At 37.0% G+C, this 22,430-nt stretch overlaps 1 long non-coding RNA gene and 1 other non-coding gene across 3 annotated transcripts in view; both read right to left on the minus strand.

Annotated features, from left to right (window-relative positions):
• LOC125617231 overlaps positions 1-22,430 on the minus strand; it is a 221,953-nt gene that overhangs the window by 112,536 nt on the left and 86,987 nt on the right. The gene's annotated exons all lie outside the window — the stretch shown is intronic.
• On the minus strand, positions 14,523-14,596 carry Trnam-cau. The gene has a single exon. It is a non-coding gene; the product is annotated as a tRNA-Met (tRNA).

The raw sequence follows: 22,430 nt of genomic DNA on the forward strand, positions 1-22,430 counted from the left end.
CTTCCCCACTGGTCTTCCAGCTGTCAGATTAAATATAGCCATAGGTTGGATACGGCCACAAGAGGCAATTTGTAAAAACAAACAATGAAAATAACAATACAGATGTTAATAAAACTAAATTAACTGCAATGAACATGATATTCATGCTGGCCATGAGTGATAGTTGGCTATTATTAATGAAATCTATTTCATTAGAAACATTACAACAAGGAAGTCCTGCCCATTTGGAGGGACAGGACTTCTCCAGTCGTCTTCTATCTTCCTGGGCTATGTGACTGGATTCTAATAGAACATGGGTAGCAGAGAATTAAATCAGTGCTAGACTTGGCCCTTACAAGGGCCAGTTTGATCCTCCATACCCTCTTTCCACTCACTGGCCATTTGGATGGAAGATACAGTTAAAAATTCCAAGGAGGCTCTGGAGCACATACAGAACCAGGAGAGAGGAGGATGCTGGAACCCCAGGTCACCACTGGATGGAGAAAAGGCCAGGTGCGCCTCCCAACTTTCAATTACACATACCTATTAATGTTCTGATTTTAAGATTTCTACACCCTTACTTATCAAAACTAAGAAAGGGTGGGCTTTCCTATTGCCTTGCCCTAACCCTTGGTACAGGGGATTAAACCCACGGGCACTAAACCACTGAACCACATTCTCAGCCCTTTTTGTTTTTTTAAATACAGGGCCTTGAACATACAATCCCCCGGCCTCAGCAACCCAAGTTGCTGTGTGCCACCATGCCTGGCCTTATCAAATCCCTAACAATGAAATCTAACATTCACTGGGCACTATACATTCTTCCTAGAAAATTATTTCATACAGTTGTCACAAGAATCTTCAGAGCCTTGATAGCCCCGTGGCAAAGGTGAAGCAAGGAAAAAGCCAGTAAACTGAGATTATATACCAAGATAAGTCAGAGCTTGGTGGAAACTACAAGACCAGGCACCATGCCATGTAATTGAGATACAGAGAATAAGGAGAGTGCCTGACTTCGAGGGGCTTACACAATCAAGTGGAGAAAAAATTTATACTTCCAGGACTCAATGAACTACCCTGACCAAAAAAAAAAACTAAAAGTGCAGATGAAACTAAAGAACTTCCAGGCAACTATGGAATAGTAGCTTCATGAGAATCCTATTATTCATTTGAGTGAGAGGATTCAACCCAGGCACCGCCCTGAGGGTTTCCCCACCCTGAACCCTTTGAGGAACTGAGGAATCAAATCACCAAATATCATTTTGGTACCTTGGCTCTCTGATGGATTATTAAGCCTTCCAAGCAGCCTGGGGTTTAGTTATAACTTATGTCACCTCTTGATTAATTGCTGCCTGCCCATTTGGTAGGCTGCTGCTGATTTCCAGTAAGAAAATGCTGTACCCTTTAGCCTCCAGGTGTGTTTTTCCCAATGCTTTAAACATTCTTTTCTTGGTCTGCCTTACTTGTTTGCTTCCTTTTCTGAGCTTGCACACCACCCTGTATTTTCACTTAGTGTCTGGTCACTGGATCTTCCTTCCTGGTCTGTCAAACTACAGTCAATTATGAGCCACCTGTGATAAATGAGGGCTCACTCATCACAGGCTTGACACTAATATCTTTTTCAAACAGTTTTAAATATCTTTTAAAATTCATTTAATAAGTGTTTACTTTCTACTGATTGTGTGCAATAGATACATGAATACAATGATGAGCAAAACCAAATTTAATTCCTATCCATCACAGAGCATACAGTATGGCAATGGACAGACATTAATGAAATAACTAATGTCAATTAAAATTGGGAGAAGCGCTATGGAGCAGCACATCAATATAAGACACAGTATAAGGTAGTGGAAACAGCACAGTACAACAAAGGGTGAATGGAAGTTAATTAGGCTGATGTTGATAAGAATGTCATTTTACATGGAGGGCCCAGCTTGGGCAAAGGCTAAGTGTTACAGGGAACATTGCAAACACAGGGACTTAAAAAAATGCAAAGTGATGGGAAGTTAGGAGCTAGGTAAGATGAAAAGAGGGAGAAAAGCCAGATTCTGTTAAATACAGTGATGTTTAAGACCCCCATAAGTAGAAAACATTGTATTGGGGAGTTTCCTGGAGACATCACTGACTTGTTACTTATGCCCACCCTATGGGCAGTCTTCACTACAGTAACATGGCCATATAATGAGAAAGGTCAGTTGGAATCTGTCTCAAACTTTAGCTACAGTGATAAATGGCCTCATCTTGGCCCTGGAAGATATTCCAGTCCATCTCAGATCACTGCCCTGGACCTACTTACCTGCCTTATCTGCCATGGTCCAAGGCAAAGGACAAATGATCACTAGCACATCCTGCTACGCCTGTATTGATGCCATAAGCCACATGGAAAGACCCCAGAAACTTGAGAAAGTCACCAGGTTTTCTAAGACCAGTGTTTTGCAGGATTTGTTCTGTTAGCTAGGGTTGAAATCCTGGACAGCATGGTTGGAACCCTGGGGGATGAAGTTAGCCTCATCATGCCACTTGGAATCCTATTGATAAAAGCCTTAATTAAATACAGTATGAGACAAATTAAACAGATTTGGTCCAGCTTCTGCCAGCCAGATTAATTAGAGTGCCCAATGGAATGACATACTCATGGGAAAATTCTCCAGAAGCCAAGATGGTATAAAAACAAAGTGTGGATATTATTAGGAGACCATTTTCCATGAGTTCTCAGCATTTATGCATTCCTTATAAGTGGAGGTACCAAACAGCCTTTGTTCTGAACTATCTTTTCAAGGATATTCTTGGAGAAAATAGCTTGGGAAGATAAAAAACAGTGCCTCTCTCTGCAATAAAGGGCAAGTTTGTTTACTGTCCAGTATAATAAAGATAATGCTTATATCCAAGCCAAAGATCAGGCAGGTATGCTGAAAGCATATTATAAGAGATTCGACTTCCCTAGCTTTGGTCATGGTTCCTTTTCTAGAATGCAAGCCGCTGCATGTGCAAGCATCACTCACCTCTCGCCCATCTCTCCATTGCCCTCTGGGGACAGGAGCTCAGAGACTTAGTCCAAATGTTAATGCTCCGGCTACTACTATTGCTCTGAGCAATGAAATCCTTTGCATCTGATCAGAAGTCTGTCTCTTGCCAGCAAACATAAATTCTGGTAGGCTAACTTATTAAGCTAATAAATAGGGTAAAATTGCAGACTTGTCACATTTCCTGATACTTATAACCCTCAATGGTAGATAATATGATGTTCATTTTTAAGATGAGGAAACTAGGGTTCTGCCATATAATGTGTGGTGCCTTAAACTATTTATTTATTTATTCATTCATTCATTCATCCATTCCTTTATAATCATTCAAGCTTTAGTTAAATGTTCCAGGTCCAGATGTGGTGTATGGAGAATCTGTGCCCTTGGGCTTGATCTTACTTTTTTTTATCCAGATGCCCATCATTAAATTTGCTACATTTATATAATAGATGACCAGTGACCCTGTGATAAACCACCTTAATACTTGAGGTTCCCCTCACCACAGGATTGGCATGTGGTCTAAACTGTTCCAAACAAAGTCAATTCTAAGACTCCTGTTCTAGCATTGCGAAAGGGCATTCAATGCACTTTTAGATACTGTAGTATGAAGTATGTGGCCTAGAACCTGGTAGCTATTTTTCTGTCAGAAAATACTCAAGAAAAGGCAACTCAAAAATGATATGGCCAAGGCAGTCACAGAAAAAGGGTGCTGGAGCTTAGGTCAGGTTATAACTGATAAGAACATAATGGTGTACTTTGGTTACATTAATCTAATATCCTTTGCTATGTGTCCCACAAAAGTTTGGGTGTTGAAACCATAATTCCCATGCAGCAGTGTTGGAAGGTGGAACCTAATGGGAGATATATAGGCCATGAGGGCTACACCACATGAAGGAAGTAATATTGCCCTCATGAAAGCAAGTTAATTCTCATGGGTGAGTAGGTTCATCTTCCTTGGCTCTCTCTTGCTTGGCGCAATGTCACAAAGCAACAAGAAGGCCTTAACAGAAGCTGAACAGACACCAATACCATGCTCTTGGATTTCTTAGCCCCTAGATCCATAAACTAATCTTTTCTTAACAAATCATCCAGTCCATAATATTCTGTGATAGCAACCCAAAATGGACTAAAACATCTTCATTAAAATAAACTTCAATGCATTTTGTCCAACTTGCAACTGTGAAGTTGCTGATTATCTTATCTGCATTTAGAACCCATCTTCATTGTAACTACACTGGCTCTCACTTTTCCCTCCTAAAAAGAGGTAACTTGTAGAACATTTCAAGGCATCGAGAAACAGGATTTTTAAGACAGCCAAGTAATGATACCAGGTTTTTTTTGTTTGTCTGTTTGTTTTGTTTTGTTCTGTGTGTGTATGTGTGTGTGTGTTTTTACATGCTGAAGAATTAATAGTCTTTCATTGTCCAGGGTTGCTGACATGATCAATCTATTCTAAGCTGATAAAAGGAGAAAATAAAATTATTGAAAGCTATCTAAAGCATCTGGCAAAGGCATGGACAGTATTCTATATATTAAAATGCTTATCAGATAGAGAAATAGATGTAAGATTCCTGCTGCCAGAATCTGTGTTAACTTGAACTGTTAAGGGCACAGCATATTTGAAGAATTTCAAGTAGTAGAATCTTTACGAGGGATATAGTAGTGGGAGATTAATCTGGCAAGGAGTCAGATCATAAAGGGCACCACAGTTTGATTTGTAAATTAATCAGGTTCATCTTTATTCTGCAACTCCTATGTTTTAATTTGGAAGACAGACTATATGTGGCATGTTCACACTCTAGAGGTATGATTATATTGTATGTGTTTGGGAGAAATATACATACACATGGTGAAAGGAAACATAACCATCTTTAAATTCTAAAAGGTCCATGGATTAAAAAAAGGTTATGAAATCTGTTAGAAGCATCTGTAGGAATATTTTCCTCAAGGAATTCTGGAGAGAGATCTGTCTGGCTTCTGGGCTGCATATGAATTAGGCAGATGGTATATGATACTAAAAGAAGGGAAATCAGGTGAGAGACTATGATATTGGGGACTGAATTAGAACAAGATATATTCTATGCTTTTATAACTATGTCAAAATGAATTATACCATCTTGTATGACTAAAAAGAACCAAATTTGAAAAAAAAAAAAGAGAGAGATTATGAGAACTGCCATAGAAATGATGCAGATGGTACTTATGTTCTTGGGGCGATCATGAATAAGCACAATGGTTTTAAATATGTTCATATTTTTAATTGCCAAGGATATACTCATGAAGAACAGTATTAGATACATAAGTAGTTTGCTGGTAATGTCTCTGGATAAACTTCAATTAATATTAAGCCTGATATTGGTTTTACTTTACATTTTGATAACTGTCAGTTTGTAGGTAATGCAGTAAGTGTTTCTGTCTAGTAAAATATAATTCCCAGAAATGACCTGCAAGAAGATCTCACAAAGCTGTGTGAGAGGGAATATGAGCAAATAGTCTTAATTAAAACAATCCAACTATGTTTGCATAATGGTAATATACAACATAAGAAAATTTATGCAAAAGAGCAAATACACACACACACACACCAACAACAACGAAAAGATGCTCATCATTATTAATAAGCAAAACCTTTTATTTCTCAAAGGGGAAACATACTGAAGTCTGAAAATACCAAATGTTGATAAGGAAGTTGACCAATTCTTGTACTGCTAGTGGAAGCAAAACTTGGTAAAACCACTTTGGAAAGTCATGTGTGGACATCTAGTAAAGCCAAAGATATTCATACTCATGGTTTCATAATACCCAAAATCTACAAACAAATCACATTACATAATAAAATCTGCAAAGTCCCTTTTTGTTAAGTTATGGATTTGAGGTGGGAAGATTATTCAGGTGGGCCCAATGTAATCACAAAGGTCCTTGTAAGAGCAAAGAGGTAGGAAGGTCAGGCCAAAGGGAGATTTGAAATGCTACACTTCTGGATTTAATAATGAAGAAGTCATCACAAGCCAAGGCATGCAGATGACCTTTAGAAGCCTTTTCTGCTCAAGTCAAAAACAATATTTTCCTTTCCAGAATTGAAAAGGAATATAGCCCTGTCCATACACTTATTTTAGCCCAATGAAACCAGACTTCTGATCTTTAGAATTGAGAGAACAATCTGATTTTTTTAAACAAGTGTGTGAAAAATTTTTATAGCTATCATAGGAAACTAATTAATATCCTTTATCTACAAATTCCACCCTTAAGAGGGTCTAGAGGAAATCTCATGTATACAAGATAACTTTTTCAAAAATTGTTGCAGCCAATGGTGCACACCTGAAATCCCAGAAGTTTGGGAGGCTGAGGCAGGAGAATCTCAAGTTCAAAGCCAATCTCGGCAAAAGCAAAGCACTAAGCAACTTGGTGAAACCCTGTCTCTAAATAAAATACAAAATAGGACTGGGGATGTGGCTCATGAGTGCCCCTGAGTTCAATTCCTGGTATCCCCTCCCCACCAAAATATTGTTGCAGCACTTTTATAAAGGTATAGCACTACTTTGGTCTACCATTAGGTCAAAGAATCCACCAAGATATGATTGTACAAAAGGGCATCATGCGCCAGTAAAAATAAAGTTACATGTGGTAACAGGGATATATCCCCGAAACTCCACAATGAATGGAAAGAACTTAGTCTAGCTTTTAACTTCAAAACACTCCAAAACACTTTATGAGGTTATAATCCATGTCTACATAAAGAGAATAAAATATATATAAGAATGATAAACATTTTATGATGTTATAATCCATGTCTACATAAAGAGAATAAAATACATATAAGAATGATAAACATTAAACTCAGAACATAATTCCCCTTGAGAATAAGATAGCATTCTGGTTTGAAGAAAATGTGGAGCAAATAAAATATTGAGATTTGGTGAAGTCTGGTGGCAAGCTGCCGTTGTTCATTCTCTTTCTGTACTCAATGATGACTTCATTTCAGACAAAACACTCTGCAACAACCTCCCCACCCACAATCACCACCACTTATGCCAATGTTGTTTTTTCACTTATATCAGATATTAAAATGAAAACCCTAACAAAGCCCCTTTACTTTAAAGAAAAGCACGCAGGGAACTGTAAGTTTAGGAGGTCATAGAAAAGGCAGGTCTCAATTTTTCATCTCAGAATTCCTGTAAGCCTCAAAACATACTGAGGATGTCAGTGATCACTGGGTTATGTGGGTTATGTTTATCCATATCTACTCACAAAGAATTAAAATTGCAGCCCATTTTTAAATATCATCATTCATTTAAGCTAGATTTTAACATGTACAGGCTGCAGCAATGCTAAGTATGTAACAGTAAAAATTTTTCAAAGATTAATAGAGTGACGATGTTCTACATTTTTTTTTTAATTTACTTTTTAGGTGTAGATGGACACAACACAATGCCTTTATTTATTTATTTTTTATGTGGTGCTGAGGATCGAACCCGGGCCCTGCCCGTGCTAGGCGAGGGCTCCACTGCTGAGCCACAATCCCAGCCCTTGTTCTACATTTTTATAAATCTTTTTCTGTATGGGTTTTTAACATTTAGTTAGATTCTGTTGTGATGCACCATTTTCACTGAAATATACAGATTCATAGAATTTATAGACACCAGAAAGATTTGGGGGGTATCCAAGAGTCCCCCAGCCAAACCTTGAGAACTTTCATTCTAAAGAACTGAAGAATATAGTCAAAAGTGTAATAACATTAGTCTTAAAAATAGGCTAAAAAGCAACAGGCCATCTGAAGACTAATGAAATTATAGAAAACCAGAAGTGTATTTCTCACCCCCCCATACTTATCTTCAAGATTAAAAGATAAAAATTTTGAAAAAGGAACTGATAAGCTTACTATTATTAAACAGAAGGTGAAAAAAATAAACATTTAAAGAGGAGATAATTTTGATTCAAGACTTGGAAATATTATTAGGTAACGGACTCATGAAATTTCCATTCCCATGAGTGTTCCCCACCCAAAAAGAAGATAATACTACACAAATGTTTATTTCTATTTGTAAATATAATTTGCTTCCTATGAAAGAGAAAAAATAGCTGAGAAGAGAAAAATCAGAATACTAAACCATTTGAACTTCTGTTACAGAACTTTATAAGAAAATCAAAACGGATAAATTTTTAGGCAATAATCATTTACCACACGGTATGAATATTTTAATTTAAATGTGAACTTGGTATCTAAATAAGGTTATTTCTGCCAGGAGATCAATGAGAGTACATTAAAAAAGGATAGTGACAATGGGAACACCACCATGTGCCACCATCCCTTGGTACTTTGGGGAATACAGGGATAAGCATAAATAATACACAGCCACAGGTTCAGGGCCTGTGTTCATCTGCAGCACACACTTCAGAGTACCCAAGCAGCCTTCTTGGGCCAGATCCAAATAACTCCTGATAGAAATGTAAGTGCCTCAGGCTTGTTGCTAACATAACTACCTGGGGCTTATCTGATCAAAATCCAGGAGGATTAAGGTTTGGGGCAGGGAATTTTCACACAAAGGCCCCTTATTCTGGGAGGCATTTAACTCTATGACCATATACTCAAGCTCCTCCAACACAGGAGATTCTTGGTTTAAATATTAATTAGATAACACTGCCAGAAAATAAGTACCATTATTTCTCTTCAAATTACCCATTTATGAGTCAGCCATGAGCTTATTTTTGAGTAAGTTTTCTTGAGCCTTTTAAAAATCAAGTGAAGAGATTAACTAGGTAAGGCAAGGAACAGCTACATTAAGATAAAAGAAAGCTGAAGAAAAGCATTGTTTTTAGTATCAATTAAGCAAATTAGTAAATTAACTAGGGCACTGAATATACACTATAAATTTTCCCCTCACAATTTTTTGTCTGGCATGAGAGAGGTCCAGTGCATCTTAAGGGAATCCAACACGGTTAACGTAGTCTTCCAACTTTCAGATTCATGTGTTGCTATCAATACTGTAAATTTAAATTCTGGAACAATGCCCAGAATTTCTTGTTAACTGAAAACCAAGCATATCCCTGAAAAAAAAAAGATGCCTCCTCCCTCCATGAATAATGCACATTTTGCCTCCTAATACTTTTGGCAATACATTCTTGGAGTATTTTTCTGGCCCAGTTCCATGATATCTGTTCTCAAAATGATGTGTGCCATTGGCAGAATAGGTAGGCAGTTTTAAAAACAACTTTGTACAAAATACAATCAAGTATGATTCATTTTTATTTTACACAAGTAGTTGATACCTAGTACACCTTAGAGAGGGAAAGAAGCTCATAAAAACTATGTGGCATATCACAGGGATGTAGGACTATGGAACCCAGGAAGTTGTCACTACCAAAAATATTTGAGGTCAGACTGTTTCAGAACTCAGAATTTTTCAGATTTTAGAAAGGAGATGTGGTACACACCTTCTTTGTCATGTAGGTCAGCACCTTATACCATAATCAAACACATTCATATCCCTGAAATGAAACATACTTTAGGAATAACAAATCAAATGAAATGTGAAAAAAAAAAAATTATGTTACCTGCCAAAGGCCACTTGAGTTACATGGGAACTAGGGAGAAAAAACACAAATGAGACAGATATATAATAGACTAAATGAAAAGCTTTGAACAAAAATGAAATAACTTGAAAGAAAGAAGGAAAAGAGAAGGAAGGCAGAGGTAGGTTCAAACACTCATGGTGTCAACAACGGCCTGAAAAGTCTTGATTTCATGGCCCAACACAGCCCCTGAGTGAGAGGAAAGATCAAAGTCACAAACCTGAAGAGAAGATGGAGTAGTTTTTTAGTTGCCTTTATTGTTGTCGTAAGAGGCAGAACTACAACTGAAAGATGGCCATCCCCTCATCTCTCTGAATTGTTACATGGCAAAGACGACTTGGAAGATATGGTTAAGGTTGAAAGTCCTATAACTGGGACATTTTCCTGGATTTTCCAGGTGGATCAAATCTAACTATAGAAGACCTAAAAATAGAAAACTTTCTCTGGTTGGAATCAGAGATGTGGAAGGAAAAAAAAGTGGGGGAGGTGGGTTGAAAGACTTAAGTGTGAGAGTGATTTGACCCACTGCTATTGAGGGTAGATGGGGAAAGACTCTTGAGAAGGAAATGAAGGAATGTAAACAGATGCGCCAGGGTTTGCAAAGACTGTCCAGGACTGACAGCCAGCAAAGGAACAGAGACCTCTGTCCCACAACTGCAAAGAACAGCATGAGCTTGAAACGGTTTCATCCTCAGAATCTCTAGAAAAGACTTAGAACCTTAAATGGTTAAGTAGAGAACCCACCTGAGCCATTATAACCTGCATTTCTGCCTTCAGAACCATGAGATAAGAAATGGGTGTTAAGTCAAGAAATTTGTGATGATTTTTAATGGCAGTAGTAGAAAACTAATACACCAATCTATGTGTAAAGTGATGGGGGCTGGCTGCAGGGGAAATGGCATTACAAGTATGAGCTCAGAGCAAAATTAAAGTATCTACTATGTGCTGGCACAGTGTTGGAATTTATATAAATGATTATATTCATTAGTCATGGTCAAAGCTCCACTTTTCTGATGCCTGTGATATTGCCATCAATAGGATTTATAACTTCACAATTCCTTTACACAAACTGAATACATGGGGGAAAGACTGCCTTCCCTCAGTGGAAAACACTGAGTATGTGTCAAAAGTAAATCAAGCAGTCTAAGGACAAAGATCTTCAAACTGACTTGTGTTTTACTGAACATTCAAACATCACTTAGCAAGTGATCAGACAGAGGAGTTTATCATTTATTGAAGATAGAATGTTATAAATATGAGATGTTGACAATTTAGAGCCTTGTAACAGTTATGTCTCAACAGACACAAATTGCTTAAAATTTTGTTTTTGTTTAACGTCTCTTACAAGACACATTGAGGACTGCTTAGATAACCACATTCTCTAAAAGCCCTGGCTCATCCTACTATAGTTTAAACAACACAGGCTAACACTGTTGAAGTATATTGATGTCTCATAGGATTCTGGATCTTAGAACTCACAGTCTAGAGTCAAAAGGAAAATACACAATGCACACTTTTTGAACTAGTCACTTTTCTAAAGAAGGCCCTGTAAGCAAATATCAAGCACAACAAATATTATTTTATAACAGGAGACAATATTCAAGTAAAAGGGTCAAAGCCTAACTTTTTCTAGACATTATCATAGAGACTATTTTTAACTATTTTCTATGCTATATTGCATAAAAATTTCCAAAGTTGACTGGAATTAAGAAATTCAAACCAGGCACGGTGACTCACACCTGCAATCCCGGTGGCGCAAGAGGATCGAGGTTCAAAGCCAGCCTCAGAAACTTAGTGAGGCCCTAAGTAACCTAATGAGACCCTGTCTCTAAATAAAATATTTAAAAAATGGTTGGGGATGTGGATTAGTGGTAAAAAGCCCCTGGATTCAATCCCTGGTACCAAAAAAAGAAAAAAGCAAATTTCAGTAACCAAGCACATTAAACATTATTTAATAGGACCTCAGTACCGTGCGAAATTCTACTCATTTTCTCATCATGCCTAGTGCCACAATATTCAGAAATGACTCTTCAACAATATTTTTACAAATATCATCCAAATGATTTCAGGCCTCTTCAAAATTTCTATGACTTTTCCTAGGCCCATTTCACTTTATTTTTTAGATTAGGTTTGCTATTAGAAAACTTCACTTTTCAAATCAAGTTGTAACCTTTCCAAGCATATTCAAAGTAGGAATCATCTTCTCAAAACTGGCTGTGAAATATACATATCTTCCTTCTTAAGTCTGCCAGGTAATTATAGGCCTATAAATCTCTGAATGGCTACAATTGCTTTTTATCTAAACCATTAACTTAAATTTATTGAACTAGAAAATTAGAAAATAAAAATAGACAGCAGACAAAATAAAACTTAAACCTAACCATAAAACCCTGGGTATGTATATTAAAATGTATATCGTACATCAAGAAAAGGAGGAACATGTAATGGCCATACTGTCAAGAAAAGCATTCAATCACCAGTATATATTGGTAGTTAAAGCATATTGAGAAACTATGCCTATGTATTTAATAAGAAAAAATAATAAAATTCAGGAAGCATCCTCTTTCAAACAACTAAAATGAGATTTAACTGCACATTATCTCATTTAATATTTGGCATTTAGAATATATTTCTTCTCAGTTGGTAGAGGAAAAAAAAAAACCCACCAAATCCCACCATAGTTCATGATTTTCTAAGTTATCTTTCACAACTGCTTTTGTGCTTTTTTCGAATGAAGCTCCAAATGAAAAAGTTTAAATGTCTTCCTGAATTATGGTCATATTCTTTTCTTTTAAAGACTTTAGGGGTGAATAGAGAAAACTAAAAATAGGTTTACATGTCCCTGAAAATTGGTATTGGTCCAGAGGATGAATCTGGCCAAGCTTAAAAGAGAGCCACAGAAAACCAAGAATATTAATAAAAGATGATGAGCTCCCTAGCCCTGGAGCTAATGAATATGCCTCAGGATATAGAATGCCATATGATTTTGAAAAATAATAAGTTTTGTAGACTGACCTTTTTCCAGGATTGGATTAGTTTGAAGCAATCTATAAGGTCTGATATTTTCTTGGCCCTGAAGATAGTTTACAGCTATAGAAAATGTGCACTTTTGCCTAGAGTAAACAGTAGCCTGTCTCAGATAACTGAAAACCTACAGGTCTTGGATTGAGAGAGGTTTTCATCATGTTAATCATACTCCTCCCAAAGAGTACACAATAAGACATCCATTAATCCTGGTAGCGAACACACCATTGAATACTAGCCTGGAATCACCTGGCATTTATCTTTCATTTCTCACTACACTCCATTAAAACAAATGGCACTCGTGTTGCTAATGCATAATTTTTCTCACATGAGAATATCTTCTGGGGAAATACCTGTGACAGCACAAAAGAGAGGAACCAGCTTTATAATGCATGGAGCTCAAAGGGAGAAGGGAAATAAGCATTATGTAAGTGAGAAGAAGCTGGAAAAGCAATTTGAAGGAGATGATTACCAAAGTAGCAGATGCTGGCTTCTAAATTTTATCCTGTATCTCATGCAGCTGAAAGTTAAAAATGGGGCTGGGTGTGTGAAAACTCACTGGTTGAAGCTGTTCAAAATTGAGAGTAGTCAGATAAATCCAAGATTCGCATGACCCCTGGCAGCATTCACATCTCATCACCGTGATGAATGTCCCATTGATGCTTTGGGGAGCATCGATCACTTCAGCACCGAGTGCCCTTGCTGGAAACCATCTTGGTGATTTATAGGCATGGGCAGCCTGATTGTGGCCTTTCAAGCTCTACTGAGCTCAACAGGAGGCCTCCCAAGTCATTTAGTGAAAGAAAGTTTCATCTACTGTACAATTCCACCTTTCTGGCAGCCGAATTCTCATTATCTCACACATCTACAAAGGATCTGCCTATAAAGGTTTCAGTCCCTTTCAAGATCCACCTCCTTCCTATGAGATGCTCAAAAACAAAACAAAACAAAACTAACCACTCCGTGATTTTGTGGTTTCCTACATAGATAAGGTAACAGTTTGGATATTTATGTTCAAAGAATTTGTAAAACTAGATCCAGTTCACAGATAACCATCTCTGACCTACTTCCAGTAGGCACAGACACTTCCTCCTTAAAACAAAATGCTCAGTGGCTCCCTGAAGCCAACTTGCCCTGGGGACAAGTACTAACTCCAGATAATCTTTTATTGTCCAGGATAATCCTGTGCATGGTACAACATATAGTCAATATCAACTAGATACCAGGAGCAGCAACCTACAGGCCCCCGTTATAACAAAAAGATCAGTAGACATTGCCAAATGTCTCCCAGGCAGGGGGATCTTCACAGACCCTAGATTAAAAATCACTGATCTACCCCCAACCAACCTGTCTAGGAACCTTCTAGCTACAAACCTCACACACAAACCTTCTCATCCAGTGAAGTTTGAATGCTCCTTAGAGCCTAAAATATTGCTTGCATTTTGTTCTCATGTTATTCCAGAATGCCCTATTCACATCTTAAGATTCCACCTTATATTTTATATTCTAAATCCTAATTGTTTTTCTGGACATGTCAGTTAAAAAAATAAACTATGTTATTTAAAGTTTATGATTTTACCCCTGGTACTATAGTTAGTAATTATGAACTCACTCAGATCTCCTAATCAACAGCCTAATTTTTTCATTGTTTAATAAGAATAATAATGTCTAGTCTGTGAGAGGCAAAATGATACAGTATCCATGGACTGCTTTGGCAACTGTAGAATACAAATCTAAGGTATTATCAATAAACCATGAAGCACCTTCTGATATTTCGGTCAGTCATCATTTAGCTCTTGTACTGTGATTTACATGTTCACTCCTCCTTCAACTCTTCAGGTTCATTCCATGCAGACAAAAGTTATTCCATGACACTTTGGCATTTAATAAATATTGGTTTAAATCTGTGTGTGTGTGTGTGTGTGTGTGGTACTGGGGATTGAACCCAGGGCCTTGTGCATATGAGGCAAGCACTCTACCAACTGAGCTATATCCCCAGCCCCTAATTCTTTGTTTAATCGTGCAACCATTGCAAAACAAAAGCCTATCTTCCTACAGTCATCAATTCTTCACACCTTGGCCGTTCAAATTATTTTGACTATTCCTATCACCACCTCAAAGTTTGGATTTTTTTTGGGGGGTGGCAGGTAGGAAACCTCAGACTAATTCTAAAAACTCAGGAAATAGTAATAAGACATAGTTGAAGGAAGTAATGTGAAAACCAAAAAGGATTGGGTATGAGAGTTAGAACCAACTCAGCCTGCTCCTTTTCCATCTTACCCCACAAACAGCACATTTCTATCCTTCCATTTTTTTCCCTCCTTTGGCAGTGGCAAACCTGTTTATATTTATAAAAGCCCCCAAGTCAGCAATAACAATGGTTTCCATGCAGAATCATTTATACAATCTATATTACTGGTGTATCTTTATTATTTGGAGATGGACTTAATATTTGTTTAAAGCCAGGTCATTCAAAGACCAATGAATAAGGCTGGTAATCAATTTTTGTAGACTATACCTTAGTCAAAACAATCCCATGACATTAACCTCTTTTACTCAAAATCTATATGCAATTCCAAATTAGCAGTGACAAAAATATTTGTGATAACATTTATTGAAAACGTTAGTAAACTCTGGCAAAGTGATTAAATATTCATCTGTATAACACAGATGATAGTTCAATATAAAAACAGTCACATATGTAAAGCCAGAATGTACCTATAAAGAAGCAACTGGTTAAGTGTATTTGAAATAGAAATAAAATGATATAGAATCTAAGCCAATGGTGTTCTGCATTTTATGCAGTAAGTATTTACATTTAACTATTTAAATTTTTACAAATCTGATTGAATTGTTAATACTTTTGAAGGAATTTTTTGAAAATTGAGCAAAGATTCTTTTTTCTAATTTTAATTATATGTAAGCTAAAATTCTCATTGAGTTGATTTACTCAAAATAGACAATAACCAAGAGAGTATTGTAAGCGAGGCAGATTTGTTTAAAAAACTTTTGCAGTCTCTAATGTTGAAGTGAATCTTTCAAAAAAGAAAACACACACGCTAAATATGGAACCTGCATTTCCTGCTTGCATTAAGCAATGAATACTCATGGGTAGGGCATTTAAAAAACAGACCATAGTTCATTGCATATTGTACTCTGGCACTGCACAGGCAAGGGCTGGGGAGGGACCATCTAAGCTACTAGTCAAGTACATAAATATAGAGAGATACTCTTGTGGTTTATAAGTTCTATCTAGGATGAGAGCCTTTTAAAAAAAATCAATACATTCCCTAATTGATCCACTAGAACTTTCATTTTGACAGTGAGGAGTCGAGTCAGAAATAGTATCTGGTTGATTTAATTCAGCACTTTACAACAGTGAACCATGATTCAGATGTGGTTAGAATGATGTCTATGGAGATTTACAGTTGGATTTCAGAGGCTATTTCATTTCAAAAGCAGCCATCTTGACAGCTAATTGATAACTTGGAATTGTAGATGAGTTGTGAAGTTAGGCCAATTTCCCTAGAGTTAAAGGGAAAGAACTGATAAACTCCAGTTCTCATAATGGATCTGAATAAATACATCCCCAAAATACCAGAACTATGTCATTTGTTTAGATCCAAGGAAGAATAAAAGTAAATTTTTTTTTGAGAGAGAGAGAAAGAGAATTTTAATATTTATTTTTCAGTTTTCGGCTGACACAACATCTTTGTTTATATGTGGTGCTGAGGATCGAACCCGGGCCGCACGCATGCCAGGCCAGTGCGCTACCGCTTGATCCACATCCCCAGCCCCAAAAAGTAAATTTTTTTTAACCCAACAGATAAGTTTTATGAAAATTTAGTTATTTGCAGACTCTTAGAAGGTAATGACTCATGACTGTTCTGTAGTGCTTGCTTCAATGTTTTCATGTTTGGTAAAGCCAGAACTTTTCTAAAATTCCTCAATATCCAAAATTGAACAGACATCTAATAGTCTAGAAGTGCTTAACAAAGAGCAAGTTAGAGTTCTCTTAAACAGTTTTAGCCACAAAGAAAAAACCCCAAAGTCTCTTCTCATCAGAAAAATACATAATCTTGAAGTCTAAATTGGCCACACATTAGTATTATCAAGGGTCATATCAATCCATTAGAGACTATGTATTTTCAATATAGTGCTAAGAAAAATCTGATGAAAATCACGAGTATTTTGTCTGTAATTCAGCCTGTCTCCTCTAGACATAAAGATTATTGTCTTTTCTGAGAGTAGAATAAGGAAAATGGCTCTGATGAAGAAAGGAGTCCAAGGTCAAGGGAAATAAACCCAGTGCAAAAGGCTCCAAACTACTCTAAATAAAATAAGCAGCTGCATTTCCAGACAGCTTATCAAATTCCAAATAGTTCCACAGTTCTGAAAGTGAAGGTCCATCACAAACTCAGTCAAAAAGCTATTAATAAAAGCTCACACTGATACAGTCCCTATGTGTTAGGATCCTTTCTAAGATATTTACATCCATTTAACTGTCAATAACAGGTAAGCACTGCTACAATCTCCAAGGCCACACAGCTGTCACCATGGCAGAAGCAGAACAAGCAGGTACTCTTAGATACCACCTTACACTGAAACCATCTGCTGAAAAAAACCTCTGCTGAAACCATCTACCACCAAACTACACCTGAAGAACATGGTCCAAGCCTTTCTAAAATAGAAAGGGCCAATAATTCCAAGGAAAGGGTTATACCCAAATGACAGATACAGATACACCCCCCCATTTACTATGGGGTACATTAGGAAATAATCAGTTCTCTAGCAATTAACTAAAAAGTAAGAGTAATTTCCATTTTCCTGTGGAAATGCAGGAAAGTATAATGGATAAATCAGCAAGTATTTACTAAACACCTGCTAAGGGCCCAGTTCCGCTCTGAATTGCAGGTAATGTAAAAAAAAAAAAAAAAAAGTCAAAGAACATTATTTGCCCTATGGGACATCAACAAGATTTCTTCCAAATACCTTGCTGGATATGAGAAGAAATAAGAGTATAAAAGATTAAGGTGTAAGTTCATAGGTAATTAAGTACAAATAATTGTAACACAAACACTAAGTAAAACCGCCACCTTTTACCTTGAGAGAGCATTCCAAAGTTGTCAAAGTTTACACAATTAACAACCTCCCACAAAAACTTAAAAGAGATTTAAAAAAAAAATTCACTTGAGGGGCTGGGGGTGTGGCTCAGTAGTAGCATGCTTGCCTAGCATATGCAAGGCCCTGTGTTTGATCCCCAGCATTGCAAAAAGAAAAAGAATATTACTTGAAAGAAATGTGCACAGCCCATTATAAATTTACAGGATTTATAAATGCTAACTAAAAGAATAAATTTCAAAAGAAGATTCTAAGTTTAAGTGTATTACACTTAAAATAAGATTTGAGCTAATAGTGGTTATTTTCATGGTTTTCTTGGCTTTTCTTACCTCCTCCACCCAAAAGGAGCAGATGGGATGTGCAAAAAATAATATATGTAATTTTAATGAGCTCCTGGTTTCTATAAGGAGTCTACAAGGAGCTGGAGGAGGTGGTGAAATTGGAGCTCCTAGCTTTTTCACAGTCCTCTTAGACTTTGATACCTATGAAAGAATCAGGGAAAAATAACTTCTGCCTGAAATGCTTTACTTCCCCCATTAAATACACAAGTCAGAAAACTTCTTATTCTTTATTTCTACCTGATTTAATAGCATCTCACCTCTTGCCTCCTGAAACAAGAAAAAAAAACAGATTTATAGTTATAGCACATTGCTGTAGCCTGAGGACCATTACAGTGATACAGGAGGCTGTGGAGTTTACACGTATTTGCAAGAACTATTGCCCATCTTCAGAGCTGACTGTATACTCCTTCCTTTTACTTAACATCCAAATCTAAAAGTCTGTAAGAAAATGCAATCAACTCCAGATATAGTGATTGCAGTAAGAGACCTGTTGTAAAATTTAGACAATGCTTACCACTAAAAAGGTAGCACTTGCAGAAATTTTATAATGGTTCTCTTTTCAGATGACCTCTCTTTTTCTTAGTAATGACACAAACCCTGTCAATGTGGAACAACTATTGAAGCCTCAGGTTATGTGTGCGAGGTAAAGCCCTTTACACTCATTTTTCATTCATTTATCTCAATGACTATAGAGTATTTTGCCACTGAATGGTTTTGTTGTTGTTGTTTGGTGTTTATGTTGATTTGTTTATTTGGTACCAGGGATTGAACTCAAGGTTGTTTAACCACTGAGCCATATTGCCAGCGCCACCCCCGCAAACACCTTTTTTTTTTTTGACAGGGTCTTACTAAGTTGCTGAGGCTGGTTTTGAACCTGCAATCCTCCTCCTCAGCCTCCCAAGCTGCTGGGATTATTGTCATGTGCTACCACACCCAGCTGGATATTACTTCTGAAAAGCTAATTATAACACAACAAAATAATGAGGACTCAACCCATTTGTAAGCATTCGGATTACTTCCACAGGTGAATGCTTCCACAGATAGTCTTGACCTCAGTGGGGAAAGGAGCTCATCAAGAACAACAAGGATTTGTTAAAGGCAAGCCCCTTCTCAAGCACTGCAGAGATAGTATTTCTCAAAATATCCTTCAGTATGAGAAGTTTAAAACTTATTTTTCTATTGTATGGCCGATTACAATTTTATATTTTATTTTCTGATATTGAAGAATCAAGGGTGTCAGCAATGAGAATAATGTTCACGATAAAGGCTAATACTCAGTTCTGCTTAATATGAGTGACCATGGCATAGTTCTAAGCAAGGCCCATACATTAGTTCATGCTAACTTCACCACAGCTGTATGAGGAAAGGTGATGTTATTATACCAATTTTATAGTTGAAGAAACGGAACCAAAGACTAGCATTACTGCAGTTGTGAAACAGGATTCAGTCTCAGGCAATGCAGTCCAGTCTGTGCCCTCAAGTCCACACTATCAACTACACCCTAAGTGTCATCCCTGTACCACCTGCCATGACTCAATTGTAGGATCATATTGGAACATGCTATGGGCCCAATGTAATCTCTGTTGTAGCTACATTCATTCAATTATCAATCTCTTTCCAGAAAATGTATCTTCCAAAAGCCCATTTAGTAACATTTCTATAATAAGGCAAAGCTTACACCAGATGCCACCTGAAGCTCTTATTATTTTATGGCAAAAATCAAAGAATTTTTAAGCAACTTCTTTATGTACCAGACATGTGACAGTGAAACATGTTAACATCTATAGTTTTACCTCTTTCTAGTAAGAGATAACAAGTGCATTGGGCAACGATATTCAAATGCTTGGTGATGAAAGCAATAAACCCTGTCAAAGTCTCTTGCCTTATTCATAAAAATCAAAGCACATATCAAGAACAGTGCAATGGTAAACATTTCATTTGTGTTTATGAATTTTAATACTGTATTTACATTCTACTAAAATACTTTGGTGTTGAACAAAGTCCAGCAGGAGCATTTCCTTCAAAGAATTAAGAATTAGTTATCCACTTTCCACTATTAAAATTCTAGTCTCCTTTTGTAGGGTGCCTTTTTACATAACCCAAGCTCAACCACTAGTGAATGGATTAACTGGTGATGACAATAACTGGCTCCTCACATCAAATGCAAAAGAGACACAGTGAATACAACATCCTAACCCCTCAAGTACCAGATATTCACTTACATTACTTAAAGCTATGTTGTCTTAAAATGCATCACAGTGACTCAGGAGGCTGAGGCAGGAGGATCACAAGTTCAAGGTGGCCTCAACAACTCAGTGAGGCACTGTATCAAAATTTTAAAAAGCTGAGACATCGTGGCTCATTAGTTAAGTGTCCCTTCAGTTCCTAGTACGAAACAAACACACACACACACACACACACACACACACAATGAGTACAGAAAGTAGGACAAAGAAATGTTGGATTTTAAATGAGATACTAACAGAATCAGACTTGAACCTAACTCAGAGCCTGCGGCTAGCCCAGAAGCCACATACTTAATGCAGAGGAAATAACACAAGATGGAACCAAGATACCAAACTTTCAAGTTGCTTATTTAAAAAAAAATTCACAATGTTTAAGGATTAGATTAATTCTAGATAGGGAAGAGAGGTGGGAGGGAAAAGGAGGGGGAAGGGGATTAGCAAGGATGGTGGAATGTGATGGTCATCATTATACAAAGTACATGTATGAAGACTTGAATTGGGTGTCAACATACCTTATATACAGAGATATGAAAAATTGTGGTATATATGTGTATTATTATTGCTGTATGTATATAGGTGACTGTATGACCAATGTGATTCTGCAACCTGTACAATCAGAAAAATGAGAAATTATACCCCATAAAAAAAGAATTGTAATGCAAAAAAAGAGCACATGTATAATGGCATTAAAAAAAAACACTTCCATAAACCAAATTCAGTCTTAACTCCTGCTTTAAACATTGGTCTCATTTCACAGTTACCCACAAAAGTCCACAAGTTTGTTACTTTTTCCCTCAAACTCTGCATTGCAAAAGACTGTTGTAATTTCAAACCAAACAAAATAATATATTTTAATAATATATGCATCAACAATAAATTTGTTACTTTTCTTAGGGTTTCTGAAGGATCAAAAATAACTCTCATGCTCCATTAGAAGGATTAAACACAGGCTCTGGAGTCAGTACAATCATAGCATGAATCTCATTTCAGTTACAATCACATACCAGATCTAGATACGTTCTAGAACAGGTTTCTTATCCTCTCTCCATGTCTCAGTTTCTTTTCTATAAACAGCCCTTCAGGACTGTTGGGCTAAATGAGTAAAAACGTGATAAACCTGACACTTAGAAGATCCTCTTCAAAGGTAAGCCACCATAATGACTATTCTGAAGCCAAGAGGTTCCTAGAGGTCTCATCATAGATAAAGAAGACACCAATGCGGTGGTTTTTAAAAACTAAGAAAATGTTCCCCAATGAGACCACATTAAAATACCCTCCTATTGGTTTACTGTGAAACAATGAGCTTCAGAGAGTAATATCTTAACAATCAGCAGTCCCTTGCAGATGAGCTTTGACATCAGAAAAACAGGTTCAGCTGTGCCACAATCTTGACAGGTATCTTATGCTGACAATGAGTGTTCATCCTTCGTTTGTAGTCTTCTTCATCACACCATTATGGAAACAAGTTTTCAAAGTGTTATACTACACCTTAAACCACTTGTATTACTTTATGCCTTCATGTGGAAGAACTGTGAGCATCAGTGACTAGCCATAGCATGAGCACCTTCTACTCTCAAATTTCACACCTGCAGCCATACCACCAGGCCTAAATCATTATTACTGTTTCATTTCTCAAGACCGATATAAGCCACCAGGTGGAAGGAATTGGCATGTTTGGGTTTAAATGATAGTTAACCTCTAGTATGTTGAATAGTTCCCATGCACCACACTTCACATGCATTAATTCTCACAAAACCTCTAAGGTAGATATTATTACATGCATTACACCAAGAAGAAAACTGACACAGAAAGTTATGTCACCTGACCAAGGCCACATGAAAAGAAAGTGGCAAGGCTCAGATTCAATGACATCCAGCTTAGTCCCAAGCCAGAGTCCTTCCCTAGTGCACACAGTACCTCTAAAGTGTGACGTGATTGGTAGGTAGTACCTGATTTACCTTACCTCATATGAATATATTAATATCATAGTCTGTTACAAAACCTGAATGAACTCTAGTATAACAGCTAATATAGAATTACCTATAGAAGATAACTGCTAAATGCATATTTGTGCATGTGGGAATGTGGAATTTCAACACACATACCCATATACTATGTACACA

This window comes from Marmota marmota, unplaced genomic scaffold, assembly GCF_001458135.2.
Source record: "Marmota marmota marmota unplaced genomic scaffold, marMar, whole genome shotgun sequence".
Lineage (NCBI taxonomy): Eukaryota > Metazoa > Chordata > Mammalia > Rodentia > Sciuridae > Marmota > Marmota marmota.